Source organism: Equus caballus, chromosome 9 (assembly GCF_041296265.1).
Source record: "Equus caballus isolate H_3958 breed thoroughbred chromosome 9, TB-T2T, whole genome shotgun sequence".
In the NCBI taxonomy this organism is placed as follows: Eukaryota; Metazoa; Chordata; class Mammalia; order Perissodactyla; family Equidae; genus Equus; species Equus caballus.
The window spans coordinates 55,971,955-55,993,444 of record NC_091692.1 but is presented as its reverse complement, the minus strand read 5'-3'; the positions used below and the strand labels follow the sequence as shown (position 1 = coordinate 55,993,444).

At 42.0% G+C, this 21,490-nt stretch overlaps 1 long non-coding RNA gene across 1 annotated transcript; it reads left to right on the top strand.

Moving 5' to 3' along the window:
• The first annotated feature begins 217 nt into the window (after nt 1-217).
• On the top strand, nt 218-18,573 carry LOC138915590 (uncharacterized). The gene is made up of 2 exons (XR_011421619.1): nt 218-343; nt 11,912-18,573. It is a non-coding gene; the product is annotated as an uncharacterized lncRNA (long non-coding RNA).
• Nucleotides 18,574-21,490: the final 2,917 nt, after the last annotated feature.

The window sequence follows — 21,490 nt, the reverse complement described above, 5'->3', positions numbered from 1 at the left end:
TCTGTTTTAAAATGATCCATTCATGTTCTATGCCTATTAAATGTATGTTTCAGTCTATTGTTTAAATAACTGCTTTTAAAACTATTTTAATGGTAGATGAGACAGAACCTAATTTTGTACCTGTAATACTATTAACTATGAAAACAGTTTTTTAGTATATCATTTCTTTTTGACTATCTCTTTGAATATCTTCATGTTTGCGTCTCCCCTTCCTTAGATTGACTCCTTCGGCTTTCCGTTTTCCTCTTGGGGAGGGGTGGGACTTCCGGTTTCATCTCCGGAAGACGACGAGCCGGAGGAGTCAGTCAGAGGGGCCAGCAGGAGCGATTCCGTCGGCAAACGGGTAAGTTATTCTCTAGCCGGGCCGGGGGGGAGGTTTGGAGGCGGGGACCGTCCAGCGTCTGCGCGGGGCCTGGGGGCGGTGGCTTGAGGGCTCGGGCCGGGCAGCTGGGCGCCGGGAGTCCCGCCAGGGCCCTAGGCTCTTCCTCCTCCCTCCTCCCCCCGCCTCCGCCCCTCCCCGCTCGCCGGTCCCTCCCGACGCCGCCCAGACTCGCCCGACACCCGCCCGCCGCCCGCGCGGCGTCGCAGCCGCCCTGCCCCCGCCGTCACCTGCTCGCTCCGCGAGCCGGGCTCCCGGGGACCCGGCGGGCCTCCGTTTCCCCGCGGGCCCGGGCTGTCGGCTCGGGAGCGGCTCCCCGGGCGCCCCACGCACCCCTGCACGCAGTCGGGGCGCTTCCGACCGCCTGGCTTCTCCGACTGGAACGCGGGCGCCCAGGCGGGGAGCTGCCCGGTGTCGGTTTCTAGTCCGGGCGGTGGTGTCCGTGGCTGCCCGCCCACTCCCTGTTTTCCCCAGCGCACCGATGCGCTGCTGCCACCCGCGCCTCCTTCGGTTGAGGATGCTGGTGCCCGAGAGCACCACGCCTGGAAGGGGACGGTCCTGGCCACTCAGGGTCCAGCTGCTCTCAGCAACTAGCGGGAGACCCCAGGCTGCCGCACGTCGCTGTTGGCAGCAGCGGGATCGTCCCTGGAGATACCCACCTCTTCCTAGTGGGCAAGCACGGCCTGAGTGTGCGTGCCCGCTTTCTGGAGCTTAGTCGGGGGGAGGTGGGTGCCAAGAGCTGCTGACCCCTGCGGTTGCGTTGAGTTTTGAATAGCCTGTTTATTGGGTTGGGGGGTTCTGGACTAGGACATCTTGGCAGGGTTGGCATCTGTGGACACATATGTAGGATTATTTTCTAGGTAATCATAGCCCGAATGGTGATTGTGTCGGGACTTTACAGTCCGTGCCGGTGGAACTAGTTACAGTATGCACCTGGTTTGCGGTGAAGCGTTAGTCCAGATGCAGCACTGCCTGGGGAAGGTCACTAACACGTATTGATTAGAACATCGTTAGGAGAGCTCATTTGATGTATACTCTGTAGACTTCATGTAGCACGGCAGCCGTGTAGGGTCGGAATTACTAGTCCCTTTTCACAAACTGAGACTAAAGTTAAACAGTTTGACCAAAGTTAAGGTCAGGATTAGCGTCTCAAGTGTTTGTTACTCATTGTTTTTCAAGTTTGCTCCATGTAAGGTTACTGACTCCTGCTGGCACGTCTGAAAAACACTGAGGCAAGGCTCTCTAGTAGCTGTTGTCTTCTTGCGTGACATGTAAGGCAGGTGTGATTATTACTGATAATACACTGGCTCCTGGTGCCTTTTTTAAAAAACCTGTTTATTTTTGAATAATCTCAGATTTGCAGAAAAGCTGTGAGATAGCACAGAGAGTTCCTCTTGTATTCAGCCAAGCAGAGTGGCTCCACTTGAGCAAACTGCTTCATGCCAGTCACCATTCTAGGTGCTGGAGAGAGTAACACGCTGCCCTAGATGATTTCAAGGTCTGGTGGAAGAGACAGATCCATAAACAAGTATAGTGCCTTTTGCTCAGTGCTGAAATGGAGAAAGGGGAGCACAGAGTAATTTATGACTGACTGCCTGGGAAGGAGTGGCGCGAGCTTGCAGGATACAGCATTTGAGTTAGGTCTCAAGGATTAGTGGGTATTCACTTGATTGATGGGACATTTCTGCCCACATTCATGCTACCTAGGTTTGTGTTCGAAGAGAACTCTCTAACCTTTATAAAACGGACTCTTCTTATTTGATTCTCCTCTCTCCCTCTTTCTCACATCTCCTCTGAGAGGTTTTTGTCATAGTTTCCACAGGCTGTGAGAAGAATCGCGGTTTATAAATCCATGACTAGGAGATGAAATTAAGCTGTGTTTCTTAGTAATGGAAGTATCTAGATCTGTATGTTTTAAAATTCTTTCTCTTTCATAGTTGCTGAGTACTTCAGTGGTCTGATCACACACATTCTTTATGTGAGGTTGGAGCACAGTTCTTCTGAACTATGCCCACAGCAGAGGGGTATTTTGAGTGAGTGTGTTGGTCATTGTGGGCTGCTCTAGGAAAACACCATAACCCCAGGTGGCTGAAACAACAGTCATTTACTTCTCCCAGTTCTGGAGGTTAAGTCCAAGATCAAGGTGCTGATTCCTGGTGAGGGCTCTTCCTTGCTTACAGACAGCCACCTTCTTGCTGTGTCTTCACATGGCAGAGATGGAGAGAGAACTCTGGTCTCTCTTCGTCTTCTTCTAAAGACGCTGATCCCGTCTTGGAGACCCTACCGTTCTGACCTCATCTAAACCTAAGTACCTCTCAAAGACCTCATTTCCAAATACCATCACATTGGTGATTAGGGCTTCGGCATCAAAATTGTGTGTGTGTGTGTGTGTGTGTAGGGGGGGGGGGGCACAATTCAGTCTGTAGTAGGTGGGTTTCTTGGAATTTTTGTTATTATGAGGAATTGCTCCAAAATAGGCTTGATAGAGAACTAAATAGGAAACTGTAAAATTAGCATTTATATGGCTTTTGCTACAGCAAAGTAGTAAACACAATTTTATTTAAAATCAGAAGAAATTATTGTAGCTATGTTAAGTCTGATTCAGAGGCTGGTGGATGCCAAGAAGAAATTTTAATTGTTTCATTTGGATGAAAGAGAGAAATACGTGGTGAAATACTGCAGTGGTGTTTTCACTTTTAGGCCTTATACAAATGAATGCTTTCATGGTTATCAAATTAGGGTGTAAGGACTGTGGTAGTGAGCTATTGCAGTTCCCTCACTGATCAGGAGGCTGAGCCCCACAGAAGCTGAGCGGCTAATGCATTGTAGAGGTGTTAGTGGCAGAGCAAGGATTGGAATCAGGCCTCCGGATTCACGGGGCCAGTCTTTCTGCTGTTCCATCAGTGGTTCTCAAACTGATGGTGCATCAGAGTCAGCTGGGGGGGCTTGTGAAAACGCAGATGCTGGGCTGGGTCTCTGAATCAGCGGGTCTGGACTGGGACTGAGAATTTGCATTTCTGACAAGTTCCTGGGTGATGTTAAAGCTGCTGACTCTGAGGGCACACTTTGAGAACCCCGGCCTTCTGTGATGTTGCCTTTGACCTCTTCTAAGAGGATAGTAAGTAAACGTCTGTGGGTTTATACCAGCTTGACCCTTCCTTGACGTTCAGAGAATCAAGTTCTTTAATTTTGTGTTGTGTACTGTAATGCACCAACAACATAATGATTAGATGGAAAAAAGTACTAGAAATGGAGTATGTTTTAGAGTCATTTTGGCATCTTCAGGGATAATTTTTGGAGATAATTGTAGAGGTCAGAACCGCTTATGCTGAAGGGGATGCACTTGAGCTCCTAGCAGCAATCACACTAAAAAGGGTGCCGGTATTGATTGCTAGATTGTATGGGAGTGAAAAGTTCCTTCCAGTTTTGTTACTCTCTGTTTTTCTTTCTCATTTTGTGTACTGAAATGTTCTTAATGTATCAAAATCTGATCAGGCCCCAGCACAGTTCCATGCCCATAGTAGATGTTAAATAAATATAAGTTGAATTGAATTAAAAAAGATTAATAGGGAAAATGGGGTAGATTATTTATCTGGAGAGACTTCAGTGCCCTAGGAAAGTTAGTCGGCTCTCTAGATTATCCCAATCACAGGTTTTTAGTGAATACTTACAGATTATTCTGGTTTACGCCTTATTTGCAATTACTGGGTTTTTTTTAGCACAATTATTGGAGGAGGTAGCATATTTTTTTTTTCCTTTTTCTCCCCAAAGCCCCCCAGGACATAGTTGTAGATTCTTCGTTGTAGGTCCTTCTAGTTGTGGCATGTGGGACACCACCTCAGCGTGGTTTGGTGAGCAGTGCCATGTCCACGCCCAGGATTCGAAGCAACGAAACACTGGGCCACCTGCAGTGGAGCGCACGAACTTAACCGCTCAGCCACAGGGCCAGCCCCGAGGAGGTAGCATATTTTTATGTAAGAGTTATTGAGTGATCCCCCATATCTCTTTATCATTCGTCTGAAGTTACTTTTACAAACTTTTTACTTTGAAATAATTTTAGAAGTAGAAAGAAATGGCAAAAATAGCCCAGAGAATTCGTATATACCTTAGAACCAGCGTCTCTTTGTTAGCATCTTATGTAACCATAGTGTGGTTATTGAAACCAGGCAGTTGATAGAGTTAATCTAAAGTCTTTATTCGGGTTTCACCCCTGATGTCTTTTTTCTGGTCGAGGATCCAGTCCAGTAGCCCACACTGCATTTAGTTATGGTGTCTCCTTGGTGTCTTCCAATTTGTGACAGTTTTTTATCTTTCGTGACCTTGGTACTTTTCCAGAGTACCGGTCAGTTATTTTGCAGAATGTCCCTCAGTTTGGATTTATCTGGTGTTCTTTCATGATTAAATTGAGGGTTAAGCATTTGTGACAAGAATACCACAGTGGTGAGGTTGTTCCCTTCTCAGTGCATCATATTGGCACATGTGTGATGTAGATAGGTCTTATCGCTGGTGAATGTTAACTTTTGATCTCTTGGTTGAGGTGTCTGACATGTTTCTGTGCTCCAAAGAAAAAAATTTTCCCTTTGTAATTAATGACTCTCGTAAGTTTACTGATTGTAGTGCAGATGTTTAAATGAAATGGATATAGAATGTCAGAATCCTTTGAGCCTGACCCTAATTATGAGATCTTTCTTATCTTGGAGGCTTCATTATTATTTGTTAGATCCCAACATAGTAGGGAAGGGTAAAGCTGTAGACTTGTAGAAGAACAGTTATTTGTTCAAGAACTTGTACCTGATCTTGGTCAGTCTTAGTCTTGAATTGTCAACAGCGGAAGCTCTTTGTTCCAATTCTTTTTCTGTGGTTCTGCGATCTGTCTCGCATCTGTCTTCCAGTGGATGACTTTCCATAACTACATTGCGTTTCTTAAGATTCTCCCTAGAGCATTTTTGTAGAAGATTTGTGTGCTTCAGTTCATCACAAGGCAGTTGCTCCAAGTATCCTCTTGTTGACCCACTTCCTAGTCCATACAGCTGAGCGTGTGTGTTCTCTTTGTAGACTATGCTGATGAGGTGCTGCAGATATTACATAGATACACAGACACATATAAATGGTCTGTATTTTCAAAACGTATATCCCTTTAATATGCCAACAGGAGTCAGTTGGAAGATATGTATGTGGCCTGTCTCCCTCCCCCTCATCCCCCTCCAAAGCTTGTAAGCTCCTTAGAAGCAGGGAACAGATCTCTTTTTGTTTACCAGTCACTTGCTTGGTGCTTGGCATACACAAGGCTCTCCATAAATATTTGAGAATAAAAGAATATCATATGTGCATCTTGTTAACTGGTTTTAGAAATTACCAGACTATTGGAAACATCTTTCCACATTAACACAGCTATGTAATCATCATAGTATTCCACTATAGTCATGCCTTGCTTAACAATGGGGATATGTTCTGAGAAATGTGTCAGTGATTTTATCATTGTGCAATCATCATAAAGTGTACTTTCACAAACCTAGATGGTCGAGCTGTTGACACAAATAATCAATAGTCATTCTACAGCGGGGAGTTTTATTCGAGCCAAGCTGAGGACTGCAGCCTGGGAGTGCAGCCTTTGTAAGTGCTGTGAAGAAGAGTGATTTTTCAGCACCATTATATACCATTTCCAAACAGACATACATCAAGTGTGACAGGGGTACATTCTTTCAAGGGTTCAAGGAGATACTTTGTTATAGATTAGTACATACACAGTGGGTCAGCATGACCCCAGTGTCATGGGAAAGGACACTTATCTTCAAAAAGTACTGGTGTCATAAGAAGAGAGGCATTGGTTCTTACCTTCAAAGAGTACATTCTGGGGCCGGCTCTGTGGCTGAGTGGCTAAGTTTGCGCACTCTGCTGCGGCGGCCCAGGGTTCGCATCCTGGGTGCGGACATGGCACCGCTCATCAGGCCACGTTGAGGTGGCTTCCCACATCCCACAACTAGAAGCGCCTGCAACTAAGATATACAACTGTGTGCGGGGGGGGGGGGGGGGGGGGGTTGGGGAGATAAAGCAGAAAAAGAAATATTGAAAAAAAAAGAGTACATTCTTTATTTTGGGACAATATACAACGAACATTTGACAGGCTGTAAGTCAGGCTTCTTTGGTTTAAATAAAATTTAGTCCAAATCGCATTTAAACCAGAACGGCTTCCCCGTACACCTCAATATATAAAATTTTCTTCTATCATAGCCTCCTACACATGTAGGCTCTGTGGTACGAATCTCATGGGATGGCCATCATCTACGTGATCTACTGTTGACTGAAACGTCCTTAGGTGGCGCATGACCATATATGGATGTGCTGCAGCAGCTACGTCTGTAACCCATCCTGCGTTGTTGGAGATTAGGCTGTTTCCAATTTTTTCTATTAGAAAGAGTTCCATGGTGAATATTCCTAAATATGTATTTTGTTCAGTTGTTTCCTTAAGGTAAGTTCTGTAAAGAGTCATTGATAGCTCAAAGAAGATATGTATTTTAAGGCTTTTGATATATTGCAAATAACCCTCTAGAAAGTTTGTATAGATTTATATTCCAGCCAGTACTGTTGAGAATGCTCATTTTGCCACACTTTCCCCAATGCTCAACTTTCAGTTCTTTAGAATAAGACTAAATTTAGAGTTAAAAAAATTTGTTTTTTGTTTTTACGATTTGCACCTTTGTTTTTCTTCTTCTTCTCCCCAAAGCTCCCCAGTGCATAGCTGTGTATTGTACTTGTAGGCCTTCCTGGTTGTGCTCTGTGGGATGCTGCCTCAGCATGGCCTGATGAGTGGTGCCATGGCCCTGCCTGCAGCCAGGATCCGAACTGGCAAAAGCTGGGGCTGCTGAAGCCGAGTGTGTAAACTTAACCACTTGGCCACAGGGCTGGCCTCTTTTTTTGTGTGTGTGGTATTTTTAAGGATTCTTCCTGGAGTATGGTGGGGTGGGGATCATAGTCTGACTAATTTGCTAATAACCCTCCAAGTTTTCCGTATTGAAATTATCCAGTTTTTGGTTTGCCTCGATGAGAGAGCAGAATAAACCTCAATAAGGTAGGGGTTAACAGGAATCATTATCCTCTCTGAAGTTATAGTTGGTCATATCTGTGGGCCTTAGCCAATAGGAAACTTCTTGAGAGTGGGATACATTTCTAATTCATATCATTCAGAAAAATCAACTAGAGGTGAATTAAAGGCTTAAATACAGAAGGCAAAACTATGAAATTTTTGGAAGACAATGTAGGACAGTAATTGTGTGAGTCTAATACAAGGAAGAGCTTCTTAAACAGATCACAGAAGGTGTAGACCATAAAGGAAAAGATTGACCGCTTTGACAGCATTAATTTTCCAGCTTGTGGTTATGAAAAGAAACCATCAAGAAAGTGAACAGACAAGTCACAAGTGAGAATAGATATTTTCAGTACGTATTATTGAGAAAGGATTGTATCTAGAAAGGTAAACAGTGACAAATCAGTAAGAACAATAGAAAAATGGGCCTATGACCCAAGTAGGCATCTCACAGAAGAGGAAACCTGCATGCAGAGATTCTCGACTTCGTTAGCAATTAGGGAAAGGCAGTTTAGGACCAACGTGGTGTATAGTTTCATAACATTGGGTTGGCAACAGTGTAAAAATCTGACAATGTCTGCTGTTTAGGAAGGTCGGAAATAACTGGAATGCTTACACACAACTGGTGGGATTGTAAATTGGTACCATAACTTTGGGATTACCTAGTAAAGTTAAAGATGGATGTACACTTTGACCCAGTGATTCTACTCCTGGGTCTTTATCCTGGAGCAGTGCTTCTAAATTGTGTTTTCAGCATCTCACAGGAACTTATTATAAATGCAAAATTTGGGGCTCCACCCTAGACCTATTGAATCAGAGGCTTTGGGGATGAGCCAGCTTTCAGTCTTAACAAGCCGTTCAGGTGGTTTAATGCATGCTAAAATTGGCAAACTGGTGCCCCAGAGAAACGCATGTATGTGAGTGCCTGAGGACATGACAAAATGCTCACAGTTGCACTGTTTGTAAAAGGCAAAAACTGGAAGCAGTGTCCATCCGAGGAGAATGGATAAATTGTATTCCTATAGGAGTGCAACTGAATGGATTTTAGCCACCTGCACCACTGAGGATTATTGTCAGGAATATCATATTGAGGAAAAAAAGCTACTTCCAGAAGAATGCACATAGTATTTTTCCTTTTTTAAAGTTTTGAAACATGTGAAGCAAAAGTCCATACTGTTAGGAATACAGATATGGCAAAGTAATAAAGCAGATTAATTACAAACACATTCAAATTAGTGGGTAGCTCTATTAGAAGAGAGAAGGTGATAGGGATCCCGAAACGGAACTGAAAGATAGGAATTTAATTTTTTTTTTTTTTTTTGGTGGGGAAGACTCGTCTTGAGCTAAATCTGTTGCCTGTCTCCCTCTGTTTTGTGTGTGGGATGCCTCCACAGCATGGCTGATGAGTGGAGTAGGTTTGTATCTGGGATGCGAAGCTGTGAACCCAGGCTCCTGAAGCTGAGTGTGCAGAATTTTAACTGCTTGGTCATGGGGCTGGCCCCCTGAATTTAATTTTCTTAAACTGTGATCTGTACTCAGGGTTTTCTTATGTTATGCTTAGTGCCTCGCACATATTCAAATTATTTTTTGTACCTGCCAAATTTTTAAAAAACATACACTTATGTCTTTTCTTTTTGCGAAGTCTGTCTACAGAGGGACTATTCAGTTTGTATGAAAAAGATCTGGTGGGGGTGATGGTGGAGAAGATATGTTCTTGCAGCATTATGGTCTGAAAGTACTTTCAGCAGTAGGGATATCAAACAGAAGATTGTTTTTGATGATGATGATGGTTAATACTTGCTGAGCACTTGCCAGGTGCCAAACACTGGTCTAAGGACATTACGTACTGAGTTTATCCTCAGTTAACTGAGGATTGAGCCTCACAGTGAGCATTTGGGGGTTGGTACCACGACTCCTCCTGTTTCCTAGGGGAGGAAAGGTGTGTGTGGATACAGAGGTGAAAACGGTAGAGGCTGGCTGACTCCTAACACTCTGTCAGACCTGGTCAGAGGGAGAGGACAGCCAGACAAGACTGTTATGCCTGAGAGTGTTGGAGTTTCGAGACAAAAAGGAAAAGTCAAAATAGGAATGGGAGTGTGGAAGACTGTGGAGAGGGAAGGCTGTATATACCCGCATTTTTGAAGTTGCTTTCTTTATCTTAGTAGGTTTGTTTCTAAACCAGCGTATATGAGTGTCATTCTAGCAGATGCTGAGTCCCTAAAGCAGAAAAGTAATTGGATTTTGTTTTTAGTTTTAAGGATTGCATCTTCCAGTTCATTAGAAATTGGTAAGATCACACCATAGGATTTGGGAAATCTTACTTCTTTGCTTAGGCAGTTTGGTTGCTAAAAAGGGCACTTTTGGGGACTCTCCCTTTGCCTATTGTTTTCTAGCCTTTGATAATTGTTTTTGTATCATAATTGTCTCATATTATGAGGACTATTTCTTAGATACACATTGGTTATATTGTAAACTTTATTTTAAGCCACCGTAGTATGACAGTCACTCCTTAAAATGAACAAATACAGAAAAAATTAAAAGATGTTTTAGAAGCCATAAGTCAAATGATATGAAACCAAATAGCACTACTGTTTTTGTTTGGTATTCAATTCAGAGTGCTCAAATTGTCTAAACCACATGAACTGTCAAGCATTTGTAATTGTGTAATGTCATACTTTCCAGCAGAGTCAGCCCCTTACTAAGCTGACAGCCAGGAGAGTCCTTCCATAGCAGGGATGTCTGCATTTGAGACACATGTAGTGCTTGTTGGAGATCCGAACATAGGCTTCTTAAAACAAATTTTAAGTACTTCAGCTCTTCTAGTTTCAGATGCATTTTGCTGAAGCTGGATAATCTCAGTCTTAATTGCCAGTGCTTTTCAATGTGTTTCATGTTCCTATTTCTCTTTTATTTTCTCTTATATGCTTTTTTCCCCCCTTTAAACAAAAACACGAAAAGTTTTAAATAAAAACAAGTAAGGTAATAGGAAGCCTAATAGGAAAAAGATATTTATTGTTTGATGCATTTGGAATAATAGCAGTGTAATCATCAAATGTAGCCAAAGCCCAGCATGCTTGTCAGTTACTAAGGATAATGGAAACTTTGTGTTTTAAACCTAGAGCAAGCAACAAACCACTTCTTTCAAAGTGTGTAATTCACTTGTGATTTCTGCTGATCGTGGATTCCGGACCAGAATTTGATGCGTATTATTGGATCAGTTATTCTAGAATGAGAAATCACAGTTATAGAAGTTCATATAACTATAAAACCATTAGAATTTAAACTAAGGTGGTAATCTGCTTTTACAAATAGCTTAGACAATTTAGATCATTCGAGGAGAGGTAGTAGGAATTATAGTCTTTCAAAAAATGAGACCAAATGGTTTTCATTAAGAATCTTCAGGGTCTGTAATCTGGTTTTCCATATGGGTGGTGTTTAACACCCTAGGATTTCAGGGTGGGAGGTGGAGGCAGTGTTTGCTAAAAGTGACATTCCTCAGAGTCATTTTGCATGAGAGATTGTTTTGGAATCCCTGTGTGACATCCCTATTGAGTGCGTTTGTTTACTCTCCTTCCTCATTCACCCTTCTTCTCCTTTTTTCCCCTCTTCTCCACACTTCAGCTCTCTGTCTAGTAAATATATGTTAGGTTTATATTATTTTTTTTTGAAGTTAGAAGGGACTTTACTCCAGGGGGTCCCAAATCTGGCTCATCAGAATCACTCAGGGAGCTCTCTGAAACTACAGATCCTTGTCCTTACCCCAGACTCTCTCAATCAGGATCTCTCCATGGGTGGGACCAAGGGATTCATGTTTGGCTGATTAGCTAAACTGATAAATGATTGGTATTGTCTGTGGCTCCCTTGTGTTACAGACGTGGAGGTAGTAAGTCCAGGCATGCTCTTCCAGGGACAGTTGCGTTTCTCAGAAAAGGTTGTCGAAGGTCTTGCAAAGCCTTCATTAATGGTAGAGTGACAAGCGATATGATAATTTTTGGGCATTGGTATGTGGCAGAGATGGCTAGCTGTCCATCTAAATCGGTTCTGTCCTTCCATAAGATACAGTTCTACAGCTCCAGGTTTCACTTTTCAGATTCCCTTGCGGCGAAGCAGGTATGAGTGGAAGTGGTAGATGCCCCTGTCCGGGAGGGGGAAATTTCCCCCTTATTCCTCTTGAGTTCTTGTGGCTGGCCTCATAGTAAAATTAACTCAAGACAGATTAAAGAGAAAACTCGAATGTAATGCGTACACGTGGGAGATCATAAAATTAACGCTCAGAAGTGACCAAAGCAGGCAGCTTTTATACTTTTTACACACAGAAACACTAAATTTGTGAGGATTTGACAGGACAAAGATACTTAGGTTTGGGTGCTTCATTAGTAAGCAATCTAAGCAGAGTTTGGACTTGTGGTGGTAAATTAGTAAAAAAGTAACAAGGTGTGTTTATACAGGCCTCTCCGCCCTGAATTCCACCCCCTCCCAGCCCCACCCTTTTTGCTTGAGGAAGATTGTTCCTGAGCTATCATCTGTGCCAACCTTCCTCTGTTTTATGTGGGATGACGCTGCAGTGTGGCTTGATGAGCGGCGCTAGGTCCGCCCTGGGATCTGGACCTGCAAACCCTGGGCCGCCGAAGCAGAGCACGCCAACTTAACCCTTATGCCGTTGGGTCAGCCTCGTGAGGAAGCTGTTTTTCACATGGGAGATTCGTTTGCTGCTTTCAGGGGGAAATGGAAAGGGTCAAAGTGCAATTTTTGCATCAGCTGCTTCTCAAATAACTAAGTCAAAATAATCAGTGTGCCATTGTAGCATATTTTGGGGGCAGTCTGCCCTGGGTCCCAACACTGCTTTTGAGTCAAGATTGCAAGACTACTGTTAGTTATGTCTGACCAGATACTGAAAGTCAAAGGTCAGCAGATGGAAGCAGAGCTGGTTGGGACATGGAGAATTGTCTCAGAGCACGTCTCGATGATACTTCATCAAGAGTCTGCTGCTTCCAGGCTTGCTTTCTTCAGTCAGCTGAATGCAGGGAACGAGGAAGCTCCAGGGCAGAGCTGCAAGATGGAAGGAGCCAGGATCCCTGAGTCGGCCTGCAACAGACCGCCTGCTGACCAGGAACGCCTGCCGTGGAAGTTTACCAGAGCAAGAGAGAGACTTCTGTTGTGCTTTGGCCAGTTGTAAGTGCACGTTTTATACCAGTATGGTATTAGGGCATTATCTTCTTGTTAGATGGATTCTAGCCACTGTATCCAAATCTCAAAGGAAAGGCAGGTTCTGAGTATGTAGAAAATTAGTATTCTGCAGTTTTCCTTCTCCACGTGTATAATTCTGTTATCTGTTCCTCAGAATGTAGACGTGTGATGTGACAGAGTTGGGATGTTTTATTAGGCTGCAGTACTTTCTTAGAGGTGTAATCTGAAGGAGGCTACTACTCAGGTGAAAACTGGTGAATGAGGATTTGTGATGCCAACTGTGAAGGTTGCCAGCAGTGGAGGAGAGACTGATCTTCAGAGCACTCTCGTTTAATAATGATCTTAGGGCTAAGAATTATTAGTTTTTATTGATTTCCTAGAATTTACATAATTGAAAAATTAGCAAATGTATAAGGTATGTATGATGTGGCATTTTCCAAACTTAAGTCATTTCCCTACTCCTTCATTGTTTTTGCTGTGTTTTATACCACAGCATTTTATCTCACTCTTGTTTTTTGTTTGTTGTTCTGTTTGTTTGGTAACGTCTGTTGCCAAGCTTCCTTTTTTTGCTTGAGGAAGATTCTCCCTGAGCTAACATCTGTGCCAGTCTTCCTCTATTTTGCATGTGGGATGCTGCCACAGCATGGCCGATGAGTGGTGTAGGTCTGCACCTGGGACCCGAACCCACCAACCTGGGCCACTGAAGTGGAGTGTGCCGAACTTAACCACTACACCACAGGGCCGGCCCCTTTCTCACTTTTTTCTTTTTAAACTTAGCATTGTCATAAGAAGTAATACATGTGGAGTCATAGGTTGGTGTGTTATTTTTTCCTAATATCTATTTGAATAATACATACTTATTTAAAAATCCCAACATGTGGTAGATAACTTTATTTTAAACGCCACTAGTGATATTTCTGTCATACCTGGGAAATACTGTTCACATAATGAATATTATTTTTTAGGATCTTCAGTGCTTAATCCATAAAATCCTAATAGAAATAGATGCAGTCACAGGAAACTAGCGGACGTACTGTGTCTGACAGGGCTTTGGTTACAGCTTTTTCCTATCATAGATTAGTATTCTGTTTGATTAATATCTACATTTGTTTGTGACTGAGGGACAACGAAAACAGTGTATTTAAATAATTTTTGAACAGTGTTAAGCAGGATGTGCTTCTAAAGTTAGTGAGGAATGGGCCTAAGGAAGTGCTAATGACCGTGACATTAAGATACAAAAATCTTGGAAAATACTGATACTTGTGGTAGAGAAAGAATTGGATAATCCTGTGATCCGAGGGTGAAGAAGATAATGAGGCTTGAACGGCCCGGGGAAGCGTTGTTCCCTGCTCAGGTGAGTGTCAGGGCATCGCTGCTGGTGAACAGATGGGAAGGTCTCGAGCCCCTCCTTCCTGACTCTGACCAGCTCATTCCCTAGAGACCATCACAGACAATAAGAGGCTCGTGTGGTTTCTGAGGCAGCGGCTTGGTCAGAATCTAAAATGTTTTGACTACAAATTACTTCTGGGTACCTGCATTAATTTCCTAGGGTCACTGTAACAAGTTGCCACAAACTGGGTGCCTAAAAAAACCATAAATGTCCTCTCCTCCAGCTCTGGAGGCAAGATTCTGAGATCCAGTTGTCGGCAGGGCCGCGTTCCCTGCAGAGACTGCGGGGAGCATCCACTTCACGCCCCTGTGGCTTCTGGTGGCTGAAGCTTCCTCAGCTGGTGGCCACATCCCTCCAATGTGTCTCTGTCCTCACGTCGCCCCCTCTTCTATGTCTGTCTTCTCTTGTGTGTGTCTTATAAGAACAGCTGTCACTGGATTGAGGGCCCACCTGGATCCTACAGGATGATCTCATCTCAAATCTGTAATTTAACTACAACTGCAAAGGCCCTTTTTCCAAATAAGGTAACAGTCACCAATTTCAGGGGTTAGGATGTGGACATATCTTTTGGGGACCACCGTGCAGCCCACTACAGTATTTGAATAATGTCTATGAAGTTTAGGGCTCATTTTATTACATTTCCCATATTTCCCTAATTCTTAGCTGTTTTTCCTCTTATTTCTTTCATTAATAAAAACAAAAACAAAGAATGCATCCCTCTATGTCAGGCATCTGTTGTCACAATAACGAGCATAATAAACCCACTTCAAAACGTAACTTGGGTAGAACAAAAAACCTGTTACTGACCATTTCTGCACAGTCTCGGGGGTAGCTGGCTGCTTGCGCTGGTCTCGGACGGGCTCTGCCGAGCTCTGTTGGGCTCACTCAGGTGTCCGCATTCAGCTGGCTTGTCAGCTGGGTGCTGGCTGGTCTGGAATGTCCTCTAGGGGGAGTGAGGCATCTCTCCTCCACATGGTTCCTGATCCCCCAACAGGCTACACAGACGTGTTCTCATGATCACGACAGAGGGGAAATCAACTCCACAGGCACACACAGCTTCTGAAGGCCTAGGGTCAGAACTGGCACACTGGCACATTTGCCCACTCTGTTGACCAAAGCAGCTCACAAGTCTAGGCCTGTTTCGAAGGGCTGAGTTGGCAGACGCTGCAAGTCACATGGCGAAGGGCACAGAAACCGAGGGATGTGAAATATTGGAGCCTCCGTGCCACCCAGCCACAGCAACTTCCTACACCCAACCAGGAATCTGCCACTTCTAACAGGGTTCATTGAAACTCTTCCAAATGTCATTTCAGTTAAGATAGAGGATTCAAACTTTATTAGCTTTTTAAATACATATTTTGCATCTCATTTGTGAATGGGTTTCTCCTCTAATTCAGCAAAAATATGTTTTAGTTTTCAAAACCTTGCTGTACTCACCTTACAAGGCTTGAACAGCTGTATAATGAGCATCTTATTACATTTAAATGATAAAGAAAAACTCAAGTTGCTCTGTAGTCAACATATTCCACATAATAGCCAAATTCCCAAAGAAAATGTAAACTATTGTAAAATATTGAAATAGTCAACAGCATGAGGAACTGTGGTAGAAGCCTTTACTCCAATGAAAAAAAGGACACTGTTGTGTCACAACGGTGCAGGATGAATCAGCACAGTGGAGAGTGGTCATCTTGCTACATCTGTTCTAAATAACTTAATACAGATGTGACTGCAAACCACAAAAATCAGTGCCATTCAGCCAAATTTAGTCATACCCTAAGTCAGCTTTGTCGTTCTCAAGCCTTCTGATACGAGAGAATATGGGATGTAGGGAAAGTTGAGAGTTGGAGACAGGAGTCAGTTGCATTTAAAACTATTTCAACGTTACAAAAAAAATCTCTGACCAGGTGAACAAACTGCTGGATTTTATCCCAAGGCCCTTAAGGAGTGCAAGCAAGTGTAGGAACCCTGATGGCTGAGCTTCATTAGCTTGATGGAAAATGCTTAAGATCATAGCTTTTATGGATTAATCTAGGATCAGAGTGGCAGCCGCTAAAGGGAATAGTTCCAAATTTGCTTGAAGCAGAGGACCGTCTCTGGACCTCACTGTCACATAGCTGCAACTGGCTGAAGGATCAATAATACAGATGATGATCCCTGGGAGTAAAGACCACACCCTCCCCCAGGCTTTCATATGATTCCTGAAACAGGGTTTTATCTTCTCTCTCTCTTACTTTCGTGATATTTTAACAATTTTAATAACTGTCATTCATTTAAGAATGTCTAAAGTTAGTTATGATTAGTCTCCTCCCAAGATATACAAGATGACGCATATAATTTATAGGTATTCACTTTGGTTCTTTTCCAAATCTGCCTGGTCCTTACTGAAAGAGTTTTTCTTTTTCTTATTTTCAATTCCTTCTTTTATCTGTTTAATCACTTACACATATTTTATAGTTTATTGATTTGTTTAGTGCTAGCTGTTGCTGCAAAAACGCAATCAGTCTCTGTGCCATATATTCCTTGCAAACAGAAATCAGATCAACAGGTATTTGGGGCTGAGTGGTCTTCCTTGTGCCTATTTGAGTATACATCTTGGATCCTCCTCCTCCAAACCCATACTGTTCTCTCCATTCTGCAAGGTTGAGAATGGAGGATTGTATTTTGGAAGTTTATATCAAGTAGGCCTGAAAGTGACACATTCCATAGGCCAGAACTTGGTCATATGGCCATAGCCAACCATAAGGGAAACTTGGAGATGTAATGACTCCATCTCTGAATCCGAGAGGAAAATGAAATACATTGAGAGAACAGCTAGCCAGTCTACACCACATAGTCTCCGTCCAATAATTCTATTCTGCTTTTCTTGACAGATTAATGATGCGATTTGTTTCTGTCTGCTGCTGACATCATGATAGCTTGCTTCCTCTTGTATTTTGTTATTTTAGATTCAAAGTTTCCATTTGGTGCGACTTTATCTCAGAAATCCTGTGTCGTCTGAGTTCCCAGACCTCATAAGTAAAGCAATACAAATATGAGCACAAAAATCCATGTGAATGGAAGCATGTGGTCATAAAATGTTAGGGGGAAAATTTTTTTTCTACCCTTCCCACAGCCAGAACTGAAGCAGACAATATTTCTTTTCATTTCCTATTGAAGGTGGGCATTTTCTTTTGGTCCACATTTACACGGAGAGCAGAGATCCTTTGCAAGTCCAGGCTTCATGCTCAAATCTGTTGCTCAAATTCCCACATCCTATGTGACCATTAGCACTCAAGCCCTTTGATCACCACTATCAACAATTGCCACAAGCACGGCTGAAGCATCGGTGCTCCCTTTCAGCCCTAGTGTAGAACTTACACGTTGTCTTGTGGACGACTATCAGCCAAGCCTTCGGTCACCACTATACAGACGTGCCTCCTGGCACAGCAGCTGTGTCAGCTCTCACTTTCCACTCCAGCTGTCCATTCACTCTTTGTTTTTGGAGCCGAGGTGTTACACTTTCAATCATGAGCATTTCAGTATACCTTTACAATGGTGTTTGCAATATTCTAAGTGCTTTTGTCATGAGAGAATTTTCAAAGTCCCTTCTCTTCTATATTCCTGAAACAGAGTTTTATCTTCTCTCTCTGACTTTTGTGATATTTTAACAATTTTAATAACCGTAATTCATTTAAGAATGTCTAAAGTGAGTTATGATTAGTCTCCTCCCAAGATATACAAGATGCTTATTATCTGTTACTTCCAGTTACTCCACTGCCTCCTGTCTTACACAATTTTCTTTTCCATAATTTTTTATATCTCCAGAACTTGGGTAAACCTTAATTGGACTTACCCATGTATCTAACAGATTCTTCGATCCCCATTGGATCTAGTATCCTATTCCTTCCTAGTGTGGAGACTTCCCTCCTCCTAAATGACACCCTTTGTAAGTTCTTTTATGAATGTCTATAAGTGGTAGACACCTCCTGCCTCGTGGTTTCTCTAGAAAATGTCTATTTCATGCCTACGCTTAATGGTAGTTTACCTGGGCTTGGAATTCTAGAATGATAGTTTTTCTGAGCACCATGAATATATAATATTATCTTTCGACATTTTATTGATGTTAACTTTAACGTCAAGCTTACTGTTTTTTGTAGTTATCCTGTCTTTTTTCCCCAGGCTGCTTGTAAGATCTGACTCTGAAATTTCCTTTAGAATATTTCTAGGTATAGATTTATTGTTACTTATCCTTTTGGGGGGTAATTATACTTCTGGGATCTAACGATTTAAGATAAGTCTGGAATATTTTCAATCATTTTCACATCATATATTGCCTCTTTCCTTTCCTCAAAGACATTCCATTAGATATGTTAGACCATACAGTTTTATCCCACAAGCTCATTAAACCTTACATATTTGTTTTTCACTCTAATCTGCATTCCCTTTAGTCCTTTCTTCTGGTTAACTAATTCTGTCTTCAGTTGTATCTAAACTGTTATTTTACCCGTGTAAGGTGTTTTAAATTTTAATAAAACTTTTGTTTATAAAATTCTACTTTTTTATACCTACCCCTTCGTGGTATCTTATTTTTCAGATTTTAAGATTGTGTCTTAATCATTTAAAATATGCTTTTTATAATTTATCATAACACTTTTATAAATTCTTAGCATTCTAAACCTACTTTCAGTTGATATTAATTACATTCAATCATGTTAGGTTTTTTCATAATGGGCCTTATAACTTGGCATCTTTAGCTCATAATTTGTCATGCTTTATCTATGGAAATACCGTGCAGCTTGTCAGAGTACAGAACCAAGAAACCAGAAGTCAAAGCCAAGCACCATGGGGAAAGCAAAACAAAAGCAAGAAAAAAACCCTCCAGAGAGTAGGGCTGAGCCTACATCAGAGAACTGCCAGCATGCACCTGGGTGTACCTCAGAATTGCTGTGGATACACAGCATATGTATCTGACACTGTATCACTGTTACATAACAAATTTTTTTTTTTTGCCATCTTTTTAAGTGGGTATATCAGTAGCAGTTATCCAATGCCTGTATCCCCACAGATGTGTATGTTTGGAAGAGGGGTGTGGCTAGAGGGGGCAGAAAACTTACCTCTTTGCTTCACAGGTCTTCATATCAAGGGTAACTGTATCTGAAGAACTTAATCTGGCCTGGATCTGATTTAGATTATGAGATCCTGGGCCTTGAACCGGACCCAAATGCTGTAATGAAATCAAATTTTTGAGGGGTCTTGGGAGAAGGTAAGTATGTTTTGCAAGTGAGAGGAATTTAAATAATTTGTAGCCCAAATGCAGACTGTGGTGTTTTTAAAATATGTCCATAAATCCTTTAACACTCTTCTCATTGAGGGCAGTTTCCGTGTCCCCTTCCTTCAAATCTCAGCTGATATAAGTAACTCACTTTTAACAAATAGAATATAGCAGATGTGATGCTGCAGGACTCCTGAAGCTATGTCATGAAAGGCAATGTTGATTCTGACTTGTTTGCAAAGATGCTTGCTTTTGGAACCTTGGGGCCACCATGCAGTGGAAATCCCAAGTCACACGGAGAGGCCAAATGCTGGTGCTCCTGTGAACCCTCACTGAGGACCCAGACTACAGCCAAAATCAACTCACAGACATGTGAAGACTCCTCTGATTGATTCCAGCCACCAGCCACGGAGTCACCCTGACCTGTCAAGTCTTCACGAGCCTGTGCCCCAGACACCATGCAACATGTAGAAGCTTCCTCCTATGCTTTTCCTGAATTCTAAACCCACAGAACCCATAAGTATATGGAAAGGTGGTTTTCAGCCAGTAGTTTTGTAAGAATTTGTTATCTAACAATAGAAACCCCAATATAGGATTTGTAAATTTATATTTATACTAGAAGCTAAAACTTCATAATGCTTTATCTTGAAACTGTTGTGTAGCCTGGGTGTAGAGTTTCTCTTGCTACGGAAATGCAATTAATTTAGAATATACTTTTATATTTATTTTTCGGCTAGACTTTTCCTAGGTACAGTTGTGGTGGACACTGAAGCCACACCAACTGGATGGCACACATTTAGTGACAAATTCTTAGAGGAATCCCAGCTGGAGTCCAAGAAAAAAACAAAGACTTGTCTGTCAACTCCCTGTGTTTGTGGGTTTCTATTTCAGCCAAGTTTTTCATTGAGGGTTAGTTTTACTGTAGGGGTTTCATTGTGAAACACGGATCCTTCAGGGTCCCAGTACAGAGTTCCTCTTCCAGTAGGGATAGTAAAACCCAATCCTCTAGGTTCTAGAGAAGCTCCCCACCCATCCTCCCATACCCATCAACTTAGGGAAGCGGTACACCAGCCTCAGCACTGGATGCTCATTGAGCTTGTTCTGAACTCCTCCTTCTTTGTGGAAAACGAGGCATTGTGCTTTCCTTTATATGACCTCAATTTTGCAGGTACAAGAATGCTTGATATAATTTGTCTTGCATATCCAGGCGTTTACAGTGGAAGGTTTTTCAGATTAGCTACTCATGCACAGTGCCATGCCTTATTTTATTTTTTGTTATGAACAAAAAATGGTGCCTTTAGAAAACATAAATAAGCATTTTCAATGTTTTTTACTATGTATTTGTTCAAATAATGATAAATATTTTTATTTTACCAAAATGAAGTAATATCAGACACAGTGTCTTCTAACTCTTTTTACTTAAAGATACTTCATGGCTATATTATCCATGTTATTAAACACAACATTTATTAAATACTCATAACTTTTATTGCCTCTATTTTGTACTATTGGATTACTTCAAATATTTTCTGTTAGTCTTCTAATATTGGATGGTTATGTTTCAAATATTTCAAAATTAAAAGCAGATTTGTGATGATTATCTAAATATTTTTTGATGTGTGGTCTATGTTTTGGCTTATGGTACCTGCTTGATTTCTCTCCAAGGGGAGGTGGTTTTGTATTTTAATTAGGCATGCATCTTCATTATGCACATCAATTCATATAGAACTATTTTAACCCACCACCGAACTTGATTGTCACGGTAGCTGTGCTGCTTTAGTCAACTGGAAACAGAGTAGCTAAATCCCAGATACTCTGGAGTTGGACTGTCCAACACAGTAGCCATTAGCCACATTTGGCTATTGAACACTTGAAATGCAGATAGTCTGAATTGAGATATGCTGTAAAAGCCAGATTTTGAAAACTTAGTACAAAAAAAGAAGATCAAATATCTCATTACTAAGTGTACACTACGTACACATTGAAATGACAATACTTGGAAATACTGGCTTAAGTAAAACAAATCATTAAAATTAATTTCACCCGTTTAGTCTTACTTCTATTTTTAGTGCTTAGGGGACTGCTGAAGGGCCAGATGGTGAATGGGAAGTTCCTTTTGATAGCGAAAGTACACAACTTTATTCCAAGTGGAGACAAAGGTTGGGGTTACAAGCTGAACAGGTGAAATCCAGTCACATT